At 47.3% G+C, this 12,316-nt stretch overlaps 1 protein-coding gene across 1 annotated transcript in view; it reads left to right on the forward strand.

Moving 5' to 3' along the window:
- Window positions 1–12,316, forward strand: part of DNAH8 (dynein axonemal heavy chain 8) — a 9,979,189-nt gene that overhangs the window by 4,096,759 nt on the left and 5,870,114 nt on the right. The gene's annotated exons all lie outside the window — the stretch shown is intronic.

The following is a 12,316-nucleotide window of genomic DNA, read 5'->3' on the forward strand; positions in this document are numbered from 1 at the left end:
GAAGGGCAGTTTGGCAGTACCAGGGTCTGTGCTACAGACCACTGGGATCATGGGATTGTGCCAACTATGCCAGGATGGCATAGAGGGGGCAATTCCATGATCATAGACATGTTACATGGCCATATTCGGAGTTACCATTGTGAAGCTACATATAGGTAGTGACCTATATGTAGTGCACGCGTGTAATGGTGTCCCCGCACTCACAAAGTTCAGTGAATTGGCTCTGAACAATGTGGGGGCACCTTGGCTATTGCCAGGGTGCCCACACACTAAGTAACTTTGCACCTAACCTTTACCAGGTAAAGGTTAGACATATAGGTGACTTATAAGTTACTTAAGTGCAGTGTAAAATGGCTGTGAAATAACGTGGATGTTATTTCACTCAGGCTGCAGTGGCAGGCCTGTGTAAGAATTGTCAGAGCTCCCTATGGGTGGCAAAAGAATTGCTGCAGCCCATAGGGATCTCCTGGAACCCCAATACCCTGGGTACCTCAGTACCATATACTAGGGAATTATAAGGGTGTTCCAGTAAGCCAATGTAAATTGGTAAAAATGGTCACTAGCCTGTTAGTGACAATTTGGAAAGAAATGAGAGAGCATAACCACTGAGGTTCTGATTAGCAGAGCCTCAGTGAGACAGTTAGTCACTACACAGGTAACACATTCAGGCACACTTATGAGCACTGGGGCCCTGGGTTACCAGGGTCCCAGTGACACATACAACTAAAACAACATATATACAGTGAAAAATGGGGGTAACATGCCAGGCAAGATGGTACTTTCCTACACAACCCCCCCCCAAACGAAGGACAATAAGACTAGCCATGACCTGATGAGTCTTCATTGTCTAAGTGGAAATATCTGGAGAGTCCATCTGCATTGGAGTGGCTACTCCCAGGTCTATGTTCCACTGTATAGTCCATTCCCTGTAGGGATATGGACCACCTCAACAATTTAGGATTTTCACCTTTCATTTGTTTCAGCCAAAGTAGAGGTTTGTGGTCTGTCTGAACAATGAAGTGAGTTCCAAACAGGTATGGCCTCAACTTCTTCAGAGCCCAGACCACAGCAAAGGCCTCCCTCTCAATGGCAGATCAACGCTTTTCTCTAGGGGTCAACCTCCTACTAATAAAAGCAACAGGTTGATCCTGGCCCTCAGAATTAAGTTGTGATAGGACTGCCCCTACTCCTAATTCAGATGCATCAGTCTGGACATATAATTTTTTAGAGTAACAAGGGCTTTTCAGGACAGGTGCAGAGCACATGGCCTGCTTCACCTCCTCAAAAGCTTTCTGACAGTTTGCTGTCCATAATACCTTTTTAGGCATTTTCTTGGATGTGAGGTCATTAAGAGGGGCTGCAATGGAGCCATAGTTCTTAATGAACCTCCTGTAATACCCAGTGAGGCCTAGGAAGGCTCTCACCTGAGTCTGAGTGGTAGGGGGAACCCAATCAATAATAGTTTGGATTTTCCCCTGAAGTGGTGCAATCTGTTCCCCACCAACAAGGTGTCCCAGATAAACCACCTTACCCTGCCCTATCTGGCACTTTGAAGCCTTGATAGTGAGGCCTGCCTTTTGCAGGGCCTCCAAAACTTTCCATAGGTGGACCAGGTGATCATCCCAGCTGGAGCTAAAGACAGCTATATCGTCCAAATATGCTGCACTGAAAGCTTCCAGCCCTTGCAGGACTGTGTTCACCAACCTCTGAAAAGTGGCAGGTGCATTTTTCAAACCAAAAGGCATTACAGTAAACTGGTAATGTCCTCCAATGGTAGAAAATGCAGTCTTAGGTTTAGCATCTTCTGACAATTTGATCTGCCAATACCCTGCAGTCAAATCAAAAGTGCTTAGATACTTGGCAGATGCCAGTGTATCTATGAGCTCATCTGCCCTGGGTATAGGGTGAGCATCAGTTTTGGTTACCAAGTTGAGACCTCTATAGTCTACACAAAACCGCATTTCCTTCTTTCCATCTTTAGAATTGGGTTTTGGTACCAGTACCACAGGAGAAGCCCATGGACTGTCAGAGTGCTCAACTACTCCTAGTTCCAACATTTTCTGAACTTCTTGCTTTATGCAGTCCCTGACATGGTCAGGCTGCCTATAGATCTTACTTTTGACAGGTAAACTGTCTCCAGTATCTATAGTGTGCTCACACCAAGAAGTGGTGCCTGGCACAGTAGAGAAGAGTTCTGAAAATTGTCCTAGGAGATTTATGCAATTATCTTTCTGCTCAGCAGTAAGACAATCAGCCAAAACTACACCTTCCACAAGAGCATCTTGTTCTGTGGAAGAGAAGAGATCAGGTAGAGGATCACTGTCTTCTTCCTGTCCCTCATCAGTTGCCATGAGCAGGGTGAGATCAGCCCTGTCATAGTAGGGTTTCAGGCGGTTGACATGGAGCACCCTAAGGGGACTCCTGGCAGTGCCTAAGTCAACTAAATAGGTGACTTCTCCCTTCTTTTCAACAATTGTGTGGGGACCACTCCATTTATCTTGGAGTGCTCTTGGGGCCACAGGCTCCAAGACCCACACTTTCTGCCCTGGTTGGTACTGAACCAAAACAGCCTTCTGATCATGCCATTGCTTCTGGAGCTCTTGGCTGGCCTGAAGGTTTTTACTGGCCTTTTTCATGTACTCAGCCATCCTTGATCTAAGCCCAAGTACATAATCCACAATATCCTGCTTAGGAGCTTTTAAAGGTTGTTCCCAACCCTCCTTTACAAGTGTGAGTGGACCCCTAACAGGGTGTCCAAAAAGAAGTTCAAAGGGGCTGAAGCCCACTCCTTTCTGGGGTACCTCCCTGTAGGCAAAAAGGAGGCATGGTAGAAGGATATCCCATCTCCTGCGGAGTTTTTCAGGGAGACCCATAATCATGCCTTTGAGAGTTTTATTAAATCTCTCCACCAGTCCATTTGTTTGTGGATGATAGGGTGTTGTGAACTTGTATGTTACACCACACTCCTTCCACATGGCCTTTAAGTATGCAGACATGAAATTGCTTCCTCTGTCTGATACTACTTCCTTTGGGAAGCCCACCCTGGAAAATATTCCCAGGAGGGCCTTTGCCACTGCAGGAGCTGTAGTGGTCCTTAAAGGAATTGCTTCAGGATATCTTGTGGCATGGTCCACTACCACCAAGATAAACCTATTGCCTGAAGCAGTAGGAGGGTCAAGGGGGCCAACTATGTCAACCCCTACCCTTTCAAAGGGAACCCCAACCACAGGCAGTGGAATAAGGGGTGCCTTTGGTGTGCCACCTGTCTTGCCACTGGCTTGACAGGTTTCACAGGACTTACAAAATTCCTTTGTGTCCTCAGACATCCTAGGCCAATGAAACAGGGGAACAAGCCTGTCACAAGTTTTCATTTGCCCTAGGTGCCCAGCTAAGGGAATGTCATGTGCCAGTGTTAGGAGGAACTTTCTGTACTCCTGAGGAATCACTAATCTCCTGGCAGCTCCAGGTTTAGGATCCCTATGCTCAGTGTACAAGAGGTTGTCCTCCCAGTAAACTCTGTGAGAGTCACTGACATCCCCATTAGCCTGTTTGACAGCTTGCTGTCTGAGACCCTCTAATGTGGGACAGGTTTGCTGTGCCACACTCAGCTCCTCTCTGGCAGGCCCCCCTTCACCCAAAAGCTCAGCAGTGTCTGCTTCCAGCTCCTCTGGTGTAGGTTCTGCACAGGGAGGGAATTCTTCTTCCTCAGAAGTTGAATCCACTGTAGAGGGAGGGATAGTAGGAAGTGGTTTGCTTCTACTAGCCCTAGCTTTAGGGAGCACTTGGTCCATTGTTCCAGGATCCAAGCTTCCCTGTCCTTTTTGCTTTTTGGCCTGAGCCCTTGTCAAAGCAAAAATATGCCCTGGGATGCCCAGCATTGCTGCATGGGCCTCCAACTCCACATCTGACCAAGCTGATGTCTCCAAATCATTCCCTAATAGACAGTCTACAGGTAAATCTGAAGCTACCACAACTTTCTTTGGACCAGTTACCCCCCCCAGTTGAGATTTACAACAGCCATGGGGTGGCTTTGTGTTATGTTGTGAGCATCGGTTACTTGGTACTGGTGTCCAAGTATGTGTTGTTCAGGGTGCACCAGTTTCTCAATCACCATTGTGACACTGGCACCTGTGTCCCTGTAGGCCTGGACCTCAACACCATTTATTAGGGTTAGTTGCTTGTACTTCTCCAAGTTATGGGGGCAAGCAACCAAAGTGGCTAAATCAATAGCCCCTTCAGAGACTAAAGTAGCCTCTGTGGCCTCCCTAATCAGACCAACCCCAACTATAATTACCACAAGTGAGCCCAGCTACTCCCTTGGATTGGCTATTAGTAGGTTTGCTCCCACCACCACTGCTATTAGTAGGGACACTAGGTGTAGCAGTAGGGGTTGTAGTGGTAGGAGCTGTGGTGCCTTTCTTTGGACAACTGGGATCTGTTGTCCAATGGCCTTTTATTTTACATAAATAGCACCATGGTTTCTTTTCCTTGTTCTGATTAAAGGAGGATTTGGACCCACCACCCCCACCAGAGTGTTTTTGTGGGCCTGATGAAGACTCATTTTTAGATTTGTCCCCACCCTTGTCAGAAGACTTACCATCCTTCTTTTTGTTGCCATCTTTGTCACCCCCTGTATGAACTTTTCTGTTCACTCTTGTTCTGACCCATTTGTCTGCCTTCTTTCCCAATTCTTGGGGAGAGGTCAGATCAGAGTCCACCAAGTACTGGTGCAACAAATCAGACACACAATTATTAAGAATATGCTCTCTCAGGATCAAGTTATACAGGCTGTCATAATCAGTAACTTTACTGCCATGTAACCACCCCTCCAAGGCCTTCACTGAATGGTCAATAAAATCAACCCAGTCTTGTGAAGACTCCTTTTTGGTCTCTCTGAACTTTATCCTGTACTGTTCAGTGGTTAAGCCATAACCATCCAGGAGTGCATTCTTAAGAACTTGGAAATTATTAGCATCATTTTCTTTCACAGTAAGGAGCCTATCCCTACCTTTTCCACTAAATGATAGCCATAGGATAGCAGCCCACTGCCTTTGAGGGACATCCTGTACAACACAGGCCCTCTCAAGTGCAGCAAACCACTTGTTAATGTCATCCCCCTCCTTATAAGGGGGAACTATCTTGTGCAGATTCCTGGAATCATGCTCTTTTGCAGGATGACTATGGGGAATACTGCTGCTGCCACCATGGGTATCTAAACCCAACTTCTGTCTTTCCTTCTCTAATTCAAAAGACTGTCTATCCAAATCCAGCTGTTGCTTTTTAAGCTTCAGTCTGGTTTGTTCCACCCTCAACTTATTGAGTTCCCTCTCTAACATTCTGTCATCAGGGTTGGTGGGGGGGACATTTCTAGAAACAGAGCTATGATGGGAATGAACAGAAGGAGACCTGTCCCTTACAGAAGCCAACCTAACAGCTTGGTTTACAGAAACATTACTACCAGTATGGTGAGAATAAATGCTTTTGCTATGATGTGAGACAACACTATTTATTTGGTGTGGCTCATCATCATTACCATCTATGCTAGATTGTCTAGTAATGGGCAGGCTAGGAAGTTTCTTTCCTGAATCTTTTCCTGGGGGAGTCCCTGAATCAGATTGGGAACTATTAGGTTCTTTTTCAACAGATGGGGCACCTATGGCATTATCCTGTTCTCTAAGCATGTTAAGTAACAGTTCCAAGGAAGGATTCTTCCCTACACTCAAACCTCTCTCTATACAGAGACTCCTTGCTCTTTTCCAGCTAAGGTTGTCATATGCAAGTTTGGACAGATCAACACTTTGGCCTGTGCCAGACATTTTTAAAGAGAGTTAAAGTGATAGAAAAAGAGAAAAAAGTTTTCAGAACTTTTTGGAAAGACAGAAAAAACTTTTTAAACTTTTAAGAACTTTTTGAAAGTTTAGAAGTACTTTTCAGCACTTAGAAAAGAGTGAAAAGAGGAAATGCAAAACTTTTTGGCTATGTGTATATACACTGACCTTGTTTTGTATATTTTTCTCTTATGAAAAGTACAATGACAAGAGTGGTAAGTAGTCTCAAGCACTTATCCCACCACTGCACAACCAATGTAGGAGGCTGGACTGGCTTGTAGTGAGTACCAAGGGGTACTTGCACCTTGCACCAGGCCCAGTTATCCCTTATTAGTGTTTAGGGTGTCTAGCAGCTTAGGCTGATAGATAATGGTAGCTTAGCAGAGCAGCTTAGGCTGAACTAGGAGACGTGTGAAGCTACTACAGTACCACTTAGTGTCATATGCACAATATCATAAGAAAACACAATACACAGTTATACTAAAAATAAAGGTACTTTATTTTTATGACAATATGCCAAAGTATCTTAGAGTGTACCCTCAGTGAGAGGATAGGAAATATACACAAGATATATATACACAATAGCAAAAATATGCAGTATAGTCTTAGAAAACAGTGCAAACAATGTATAGTTACAATAGGATGCAATGGGGAAACATAGGGATAGGGGCAACACAAACCATATACTCCAAAAGTGGAATGCGAACCACGAATGGACCCCAAACCTATGTGACCTTGTAGAGGGTCGCTGGGACTATTAGAAAATAGTGAGAGTTAGAAAAATAACCCTCCCCAAGACCCTGAAAAGTGAGTGCAAAGTGCACTAAAGTTCCCCTAAGGACAAAATAGTCGTGTTAGAGGAATAATGCAGGAAAGACACAAACCAGCAATGCAACAACTGTGGATTTCCAATCTAGGGTACCTGTGGAACAAGGGGACCAAGTCCAAAAGTCACAAGCAAGTCGGAGATGGGCAGATGCCCAGGAAATGCCAGCTGCGGGTGCAAAGAAGCTTCGACTGGACAGAAGAAGCTGAGGTTTCTGCAGGAACGAAAAGGGCTAGAGACTTCCCCTTTGGTGGACGGATCTCTCTCGCCGTGGAAAGTCGTGCAAAAGTGTTTTCCCGCCGAAAGAACGCCATCAAGCCTTGCTAGCTGCAAATCGTGCGTTTAGCGTTTTTGGACGCTGCTGGGGCCCAGGAGAGACCAGGAGGTCGCAAATTAGACCTGAAGAGAGAGGGGACGTCGAGCAAGACAAAGAGCCCTCACTGAAGCAGGTAGCACCCGGAGAATTGCCAGAAACAGGCACTACGAGGATGCGTGAAACGGTGCTCGCCGAAGTTGCACAAAGGAGTCCCACGTCGCCGGAGACCAACTTAGAAAGTCGTGCAATGCAGGTTAGAGTGCCGTGGACTCAGGCTTGGCTGTGCACGAAGGATTTCCACCGGAAGTGCACAGGGGCTGGAGTGGCTGCAAAGTCGCGGTTCCCAGCAATGCAGCCCAGCGAGGTGAGGCAAGGACTTACCTCCACCAAACTTGGGCTGAAGAGTCACTGGACTGTGGGGGTCACTTGGACAGAGTCGCTGGATTCGAGGGACCTCGCTCGTTGTGCTGAGAGGAGACCCAAGGGACCGGTGATGCAGCTTTTTGGTGCCTGCGGTTGCAGGGGGAAGATTCCGTCGACCCACGGGAGATTTCTTCGGAGCTTCTGGTGCAGAGAGGAGGCAGGCTACCCCCACAGCATGCACAAGCAGGAAAACAGTCGAGAAGGCGGCAGGATCAGCGTTACAGAGTTGCAGTAGTCGTCTTTGCTACTATGTTGCAGGTTTGCAGGCTTCCAGCGCGGTCAGCAGTCGTTTCCTTATCAGAAGGTGAAGAGAGAGATGCAGAGGAACTCGGATGAGCTCTTGCATTCGTTATCTGAAGTTTCCCCAGAGACAGAGACCCTAAATAGCCAGAAAAGAGGGTTTGGCTACCTAGGAGAGAGGATAGGCTAGCAACACCTGAAGGAGCCTATCACAAGGAGTCTCTGACGTCATCTGGTGGCACTGGCCACTCAGAGCAGTCCAGTGTGCCAGCAGCACCTCTGTTTCCAAGATGGCAGAGGTCTGGAGCACACTGGAGGAGCTCTGGACACCTCCCAGGGGAGGTGCAGGTCAGGGGAGTGGTCACTCCCCTTTCCTTTGTCCAGTTTCGCGCCAGAGCAGGGGCTAAGGGGTCCCTGAACCGGTGTAGACTGGCTTATGCAGAATTGGGCACATCTGTGCCCAACAAAGCATTTCCAGAGGCTGGGGGAGGCTACTCCTCCCCTGCCTTCACACCATTTTCCAAAGGGAGAGGGTGTCACACCCTCTCTCAGAGGAAGTTCTTTGTTCTGCCATCCTGGGCCAGGCCTGGCTGGACCCCAGGAGGGCAGCTGCCTGTCTGAGGGGTTGGCAGCAGCAGCAGCTGCAGTGAAACCCCAGGAAGGGCAGTTTGGCAGTACCAGGGTCTGTGCTACAGACCACTGGGATCATGGGATTGTGCCAACTATGCCAGGATGGCATAGAGGGGGCAATTCCATGATCATAGACATGTTACATGGCCATATTCGGAGTTACCATTGTGAAGCTACATATAGGTAGTGACCTATATGTAGTGCACGCGTGTAATGGTGTCCCCGCACTGACAAAGTTCAGTGAATTGGCTCTGAACAATGTGGGGGCACCTTGGCTAGTGCCAGGGTGCCCACACACTAAGTAACTTTGCACCTAACCTTTACCAGGTAAAGGTTAGACATATAGGTGACTTATAAGTTACTTAAGTGCAGTGTAAAATGGCTGTGAAATAACGTGGACGTTATTTCACTCAGGCTGCAGTGGCAGGCCTGTGTAAGAATTGTCAGAGCTCCCTATGGGTGGCAAAAGAATTGCTGCAGCCCATAGGGATCTCCTGGAACCCCAATACCCTGGGTACCTCAGTACCATATACTAGGGAATTATAAGGGTGTTCCAGTAAGCCAATGTAAATTGGTAAAAATGGTCACTAGCCTGTTAGTGACAATTTGGAAAGAAATGAGAGAGCATAACCACTGAGGTTCTGATTAGCAGAGCCTCAGTGAGACAGTTAGTCACTACACAGGTAACACATTCAGGCACACTTATGAGCACTGGGGCCCTGGGTTACCAGGGTCCCAGCGACACATACAACTAAAACAACATATATACAGTGAAAAATGGGGGTAACATGCCAGGCAAGATGGTACTTTCCTACAGCTTCCCAAAAGAGGTGGTGTCAGACGCAGGTAGCAACTACATGTATGCATACCTAAAAGCAATGCATAAAGAGTGTGGTGTAACCTACAAGTTCACCACACCTTATTATCACCAGACAAATGAGTTGGTTGAGAGGTTTAATAAAACTCTCAAAGGCATGATTATGGGACTCTCTGAAAAGCTCAGAAGGATATGGGATGTCCTGTCACCATGCCTCCTTTTTGCCTACAGGGAGGTATGCCAGAAGGGAGTGGGTTACAGCCCATTTGAACTCCTTTTTGGCTACCCTGTTAGGGGTCCATAAGCTCTTGTGAAAGAGGGCTGGGAGCAACCCTTGAAGCCCACTAAACAAGATCTAGTGGACTAAGTGCTTGGCTTAACCGCTTCTGTGCCGGGACGTAATGGTTAGGTCCACAGGCACAGTGCTTCTCCCTCCATGGGCTTCCCTCGCACCCCTCAAGGCAGGGATGGAAGGGGAAGCCCTTCCACCCCCGGCACCCCTGGCATAAGTGGAGCGACCCCTTGGGCAAGGGTTGCTACCGAGGGGGACAATTATTTTCAAGGCCTTTTCTGCCCCCACCCCCCCTCCCCAGGGGCAAATGGACCAATTGTTATTAGGCCAATCTGCACCCGGGGTGGGGGAAGAGCCTCTAGGTGCCCGGGATCATTTTCTTTGTTTGTTTTGTTTTTCTGTTTTTGTTTTTTAGAGGTGGGGAGCGACCCCTTAGGCAAGGGTCGCTCCCCTAGGGGACAAATTATATTTGGGCCATTTCTGTCCCCCTTGGGGGCAGATCGGCCTATTTTTATGAGGCCCACTAGACACCAGGGAGTAATTTTTTTAAGACGAATTTCACGCAAGGGGAGCAACCCCTTAGGCAAGGGTCGCTCCCCGGGAGGAGGAAAATTTATTTTAGGCCATTTCTGTCCCCCCAGGGGCAGATCGGCCTATTGTTATTAGGCCAATCTGCCCCCAAGGGGGGCAGAAATCACTAGACAACAGGGATTTTTTTTTAATACTTGCGCATAAGGGGTGCGCCCCATGGGCAAGGGCCCCTCCCCAGGGGGGCAAAATATTTTTAGGCCTTTTCTGCCACCCCTAGGGGCAGATCGGCCTATTATAATTAGGCCGATCTGCCCCTGGGGGGGCAGAAACCCCTAGACACCAGGGATATATTTTTGTTTACGTTTACTTTTGTTTTTTATATATGGGGAGCGACCCATTAGGCAAGGGTGGCTTCCCTGGGGGGGAAATTGTATTTAATACATTTCTGCCCCTCTTGGGGCCAGATCGGCCTATTTTCATTAGGCCGATCTGCGAAACCACTAGGCACTGGGATTTGTTTTTTGCGCCAATTTCACGCAAGGGGAGTAACCCCTTAGGCAAGGGTCGTGCCCCTGGGGGGGATTTATTTTAGGCCATTTCTGCTCCCCTTGGGGGCAGATCGGCCTATTTCTATTACTATAACTACTTAGGCACCAGGGATTGGTGTGTGTGTATGTTTGTGTGTTGTTTGGGGGGGCAACCCCTTGGGAAGGGGTCGCTCCCCATGGGGGCACATTACTGTTGGCCATATCTACCCCCCTTGGGGCAAAACAGTCGAACTCAGTCAAAAGAAACCAGGGTAGCTCTCTCCGGATTAGCGCGTGGCACAGAAAGAAAAGAACTGACATCACTGCGCTGAGGCGGCATCTGTGTACTACTCCCGACATCATCACGGCGACTATGGCGCCAACAACGCCTGCGGAGTCGACCGGCGCCGCCTACCGATGCGCAAGGGTATTGCTCGATGAAAAAATCTCTGGATCCAGTCTGATGCCTGGGGGGAAATTGTAAGGTAAGGAATCTGCAACTAGAAGTCTCTATCAGATATATGAAACACATTTAAAACTGCCTCATTTCTTACTGCATTAATATGTTCACCCTTTACATTAATGTGCAAATTGTACACTTCAACAACTTTATGCCCTTTAAAGTGTGTGCTTACCCAGTGTCTTCACTGCATGAGGCATCAACTTTAGAAGAAAATGCTCTAACCAGGCATCAGGAAGCACCCACAGCTGCTGGCTACAATCAGTCATACAGAAATATGTGCGGACAGGTCTTTACGTGGGATGAAAAAAATTATAAATAATTAAAAACTGAAATGTTTCAATTCTGAAATTGTGAATTAAATATTATTGAGGCCTGTGGAAGGAGTAGGGGCTTCAGTTGTGTGTGCTTTATGTGAGATATGTTTGCCCTTTTTCTCTTCACATCTCATACATCTGCACATTTTCAACCTCCTCTTTCCTCTTCAGCACCCTCTTCCCACTTTCCTCTTCTCTTTCCTCATTTTACCATACCAAACATACACCACACTCATTCACATTTGAGCACTTTATTTCCTTTTGCTTTTGCCTTCTAAATATTTTGGCCTGTGTGCACCCCTTCACGCACATTTACACTGAAGTTCAATTGTAACTGGAATACATGACCATTGTTCTGTGTGCTCTGCAGAGACGCCAACCCACTGACAGGCACTTTGCTTTACCTACAGCCTCAGCACCAGCACTCTCAATCAAAGTCCCTCATAAACACCTGGCAGGAGTCAAAGTGTGCACTATGCTAGAGTAATACAATGCACAGAAAAACAGCATGATGAAACAGCTAACTCTGTTGGGGAATGCAACATTAAGTAAAACATGAAATAAGAGAGGAACTAAAGTACCAGTTACTTATCTTCGCTAACAATATATCTGGTAGAGACATATTCTAGTTGCAGATTCCTTACCATTTGAATTCCCCCAGGTGTCAGACTGGATCTGGAGACTTTTCTTCGAGCAGTACCTCTGTGTGCCGTCAGGTGGCATCAGTCGACTCCGCTGGCGTTGGTGGTGTTGTGTTCGTCGTGATGACATTGCGGTCGTATATAGGCGCCAACGCGGCACGCTGACATCCGTTTAGTTTCACGACTTTCCACGCCAGAAGCGCAGAGCCATGAAGTACACTGATAGTGGTGCGCCAAAGCTAGGGCCCTTCAAGTAGAGTTCCTGCCCCTAGATATCAGTTTGCAGAGTGGGGAGGATGGGTGGGTTGGTGATGAATCTGCAACTAGAATATGTCTCTACCAGATATATCGTTACCGAAGGTAAGTAACTTGTACATCTGAATGAGGCTTCTTGTTGCAGATTCCTTACCTTTTGAATAGATACCTGAGCAATACCATCCACGGAGCTGGGCTGCGAACCAAGATCAC

This window comes from Pleurodeles waltl, chromosome 5 (genome assembly GCF_031143425.1).
Source record: "Pleurodeles waltl isolate 20211129_DDA chromosome 5, aPleWal1.hap1.20221129, whole genome shotgun sequence".
NCBI classification, from domain to species: Eukaryota; Metazoa; Chordata; class Amphibia; order Caudata; family Salamandridae; genus Pleurodeles; species Pleurodeles waltl.